The 5,000-nt window shown below is 36.1% G+C and overlaps 1 protein-coding gene across 1 annotated transcript in view; it reads right to left on the minus strand.

Annotated features, from left to right (window-relative positions):
* The window catches only part of LOC135206062 (heparan sulfate glucosamine 3-O-sulfotransferase 6-like), a 159,248-nt gene that overhangs the window by 133,147 nt on the left and 21,101 nt on the right, over positions 1-5,000 (minus strand). The gene's annotated exons all lie outside the window — the stretch shown is intronic.

A 5,000-nucleotide genomic window follows, 5' to 3' on the forward strand; every position in this document is an offset into this window, starting at 1 on the left:
ACAAAAAAAAAACTTCACTCGATTAAAAAAAATATATTTTTAAGACATAAGAAGATAATTGAAAATTAGATTGGCAAAAATTTAAAGGAAATAATAAGAGAACAATTCCAGGAAATGATAAATGAAGGCAAAAGAATAATTGCGAAAAAAATAATTCGAAAACACATACACACACACACACACACACACACACACACACACACACACACACACACACACACACATATATATACTATCATATATAATATATATATATATAATATATATTATATAATAATATAAATATATATATATAGAATGTCACCCCCCTTCGATTCCAGATGGGAAGGGAACTTGTACCCAGAGTATAATTGGAAATCTCTGCTTCCTCCCGTTTAGAAAAAAAAAAAAAAGTTTTTTAACATCACAAAATAAATTAAAATACGGTTTTCCTCTTCGAGAAATAGTTAATATTAAAGAAGAAATTGAAATTTATTTTCCCCTCTTCAAAACAATTAGAAAAAACAGCTTTTTAACGATACAGAATAATTGATAATTTGTTTTCCATTTCGTGTAAATGTTTATTCATATCCAAGACAAATTGAATCATGTTTTCCCCACTTCGTTTGAAAAGATATTGAACGATGTAAAAAAAAAAATTATTGAAGACGTCACGTCCCTCGTCAAAGATTAAAGAGATTTTATTCATAGATTAAAAGAATTTTTTTTCATAAAAATAGATCTTTTTTCGTAGATGAAAAATGTTTTTTTTTTTCATGGATTAAAAAGACGTTTTTCATAGATTAAAAATATGTTTTACGTGGATGAAAAATCTTTTTTTTTTCACGGATTAAAAAGACTTTTCGTGGGTTGAAAATATTTTTTTACATAGATGAAATTTTTTTCATGGATTAAAAAGACTTTTTTCGTAAATGAAAAAAAATCCATTTTTTTTACGGACTGAAAAGAACTATTTTCATAGATTAAAAGTATTTTTTTACGTAGATTCAAAAGAATTTTATTTCATAGATTATAAAGAATTTATTTCCATAGATTAAAAACATTTTCTTCCATAGATTAAAAAAAAATTTTTCCCATAGATTAAAAAGAATTTTTCCCATAGATTGTAATATATATATATATATATATCTATATTAATATATATATATGTATGTGTGTGTGTGTATAAATACACCAACTCCCTTTTCCTGTCCAGAATTAAAACAGCGAAAATTAATGTTAAGCCCTATCCTCGAAATTCACCAACTCCATTTCTCGTCGCAAAAAGAGGAATGAAACGAAAAAGTTACAAATTAACCCACTTGCTCCGAATTCTCCTCTGCCACCCCTGGTACCCCCCTCTCCCCTCTTCCAGCCCCCTTCCCCTCCAACCCCTCACCTTCACCCCGTAAAAAAAAACCATGATTAAATTAAGGCAATCCTTATATACACACTCGCTCGCTCAATTGCTCATTTGAATAAAAGCGGAAACTCGTTACAAAAAAATAAAATAAAATAAAATAATAACGACGGTTTGTTCCATTTCGCTTAATGACTGGACATCCGTCAGCTGCACAACGATGGATGAATTGACGGGGATAATAATTTTACACCCCCCAAAAAAATAAATAAAGTCTGAATGAAATAATGGCGATTGGCGTTGCATTTGATAGGATAGAATCGTCGGTCTCGTGCGGTTTATTGAGAAGAATTAGCTGGAGACTGGCAGGAGATTTACATATGTTTGTAAGTATGTATGTATGTGTGTATATATATATGTATATATTCATAATTTATGTATGTATGTATATATGTATATATACACACACATATATATACATATATGTATAAATCTACTGTCCTTTCTCATTCTACCTCTCAGCTTAATCCCTAGGTGGGGTCGCTGTTTGCAATGAGCCTTTTGCAGGTGTATATTGATTAAAGGCCTGTTCAAAACAGGGAAAGTCTTCAATTATCACTTTCAGTTTCTCGTTTTCTATACGGAAAGGAAGTTAGTGAACATTTATATATTATATATATATATATATATATATATATATATATATATATATATATATGATGTATGTGTATGCATGTATGTATAGTTATGTTTATATATATATATATATATATATATATATATATATATATATATATGTATGCATGTATGTATAGTTGTGTTTATATATTATATATATATATATATATATATATATATATATATATATATATATAATATATGCATGTATGTATAGTTGTGTTATATATATATATATATATATATATATATATACATACACATATACACACATACATACATACACACTCAGACATAAGAACAACTCTCCCAGCAAACATCAGCAAACATGAAGTGTACGAGACACACCATTACACTCCATTGTCTTCAGCGCAGCACCACCCGAGGTTTGAACCTTCCTAATAACACTGAATGAATTCAATGGGAAAATAGCGTTCGCTACTTGAAGATCCGTCTAATATAACAGCCCACGAAGCGGCGGTTCGGACTTTCATGCATTTACATTGTTCTCGGATACAGTGGTGCTTTCGTGTGTGTGTGTTGTGTGTGTGTGTGTGTGTGAGTCTGTGTGTTTAAATGTTCGGTTGTTATCTGGGGAGGTTTCCTTCCTTCCAACCTCGCTCAACCTCCCAAAACAACAACTAACCCAAAACCTCACTTTCTCTCAAGTTGTCTAAATCATTTTCCTTTGTGATGGAGAGAACAAGATGGGCGTCGCTGCCCAATTCGGGCAATTGATGGACCTCCCAAGTGATGACAGTACGCCCTCTTGGAAAGCGACAGTTTATATGGTTGCAAAGACACAGAGCCTAGAAGTGTATATCATATGATGTGGTTATTCAGTGAGATATACCTCTATTCATTTTGCGTATGTGTAGTTTTGTGATATTACCCTCTAATTTTTATATAGTTTAATGCCATCAAACATATATGTATTTCATAAGACGAGATTAGCAATAATCTTTTAAATGTAGGACTAATTTTTACACCACCACTTTATAGACGTACCCCTGACTTCTAAAACGCTACTTTCCTATATGTTCTTATGATCATTTTGCGGTTCAAGAGACGTTGCCCCAAAAAAATTATCCCATAGATATTAACATTGTGAGTGACAAACTTAGATATAGAATTTAGACTGACTGGATTTACCTATAAAAACTCAGGCTACCCAGTCTCTCCCATAGTTACATACACACTGATGTTCACCTACATTACCTTTTGGGATCATTCGTGCATTTATGAATTACTAGACCTCTATAAATACATGTGAAAGGACATATAAGTTATATAAATGCAAGTAGAATATATACAAGTGATATATAATTGCATATACATAAAAATACCTCAAATTTTAGCATAAATTCACGTAACAACAAGCATGGAATAAAATATATTAAATCATGAGAACGCCAACATATAAGCATGCAAAAAGCAGTTTTTCTCGACGTCAATCCTGTTGATTTCCTTTACAGCAACTAAATCACATCGTCATCTAAAAAAAATAAAAAACCTGTTGATTTTGCACTGGTTCATCACAATTTTCAATTATTCATCCCTGTTCTTCAGTGAGTCGCAGCCTTCAGCAGAATTTCGACATGAAAGAAAAATAAACTTGATGAAAAGGCAGAATTAACTGGTCCGGCAACACTTATATTGTTACGAAGTGCGGACATTTTTCACAAGCACTTTCGCGAAGAAGTCCGTAAATTTCGGTTCCCACTCGTTGTGTCTTATTCATTAAGTCTAGAAGACGGTTTAACGAGAACGGAGAAGCGTGACAACCTCTCGTTAAACTGTAAGCAACAGGCAACACTGGAGGGGGGCGGGGTGTAGGAAGAAGGCGTTTGTGGGGGGGTGGGGGAGAAGGAAGGTAAGAGAGAGAGAGAGAGAGAGTAAAAGCAGATCAATGTTCCAAGTCATGGATAACTGGTTTCAAATATTGTCGCGCGCATACACACACAAGTCGTCCCCACTTTATATATTTAAACTCCACTTTCGGGGCAGCGCATCGCCCGACCTGACACGACGCACACACACACGCTAGGACAGACATCAATCACCGATGCTGCTCAGTCATTTACCGGGACAAATGACACGCCTGTTGATTACCCGCTGTCAAGAACTGACGCCGTACGGAGCGCGCGTGGAGGTGCTCCCACTTGCACGACTCGACCGAATGTGTGTTTACATCGTGCCGACCCGACTGCCGAGGGAGAGAGCCACACTGGGAGAAGCTATACGCTCTCCCACCGGAGGCTCCCTTCCCCCCTACCTACCCCGCTCTACTTCCAGGGGCTCCCTTCCCCCCTACCTACCCCGCCCTCCACAGACGTCCCGGCAACCCCTACCGATGCCCTCCCCCTCTCTGCTGTAACACCGCGCAGTCGCTCTCTCTATCTCTCTCTCTCTCTCAATGCTCATCTACTGAAGTTCCCCCAACCCCCCTTCTGCTTTTTCCTCACTCCCTCCCCTCGCTCATCCCAATTTACGCTTCCTCCATGGCATCTCTGCTTATAAATTTCATTTGTTTCCCTTTTCCTTCGTCTATTCAAAACATTATTCACGAATATAGCATGACAAGGCTTCGACTTAGAGCGCTCACTTCCACACGACGCGTCACACAGAGACATAGCCTAGTACTAGAGCTAGCCAGCTCGGGCAGACGCTGAGAGTTAGCAGAGTTGACCCATTCATGAAAATCTTGAAAGTTTCGTAATAGCCTCCGTTAGTGTCTCGTTCTCGTTCGTGTATCATGGGCCCGGGCTTGAGTTTTAATGGCCCTCGGGTCGTAGGACTTGATAAGAATGTGTAGAATGCCAATAAATCCTAAATAACTCGCGAAAGGAAGAGGAAAAATAAGAGGAGATGTCCGGAAGACTGTGCCTTGGAATTCTCGTCGTCTGGTGTCGCTTCAGTTTGGTTGTTGTTTTAATTATCTATTTTTTTATCTTTATCTTATATTTAAAATATCAGTGTGTCT

This window comes from Macrobrachium nipponense, chromosome 29 (genome assembly GCF_015104395.2).
Source record: "Macrobrachium nipponense isolate FS-2020 chromosome 29, ASM1510439v2, whole genome shotgun sequence".
Lineage (NCBI taxonomy): Eukaryota > Metazoa > Arthropoda > Malacostraca > Decapoda > Palaemonidae > Macrobrachium > Macrobrachium nipponense.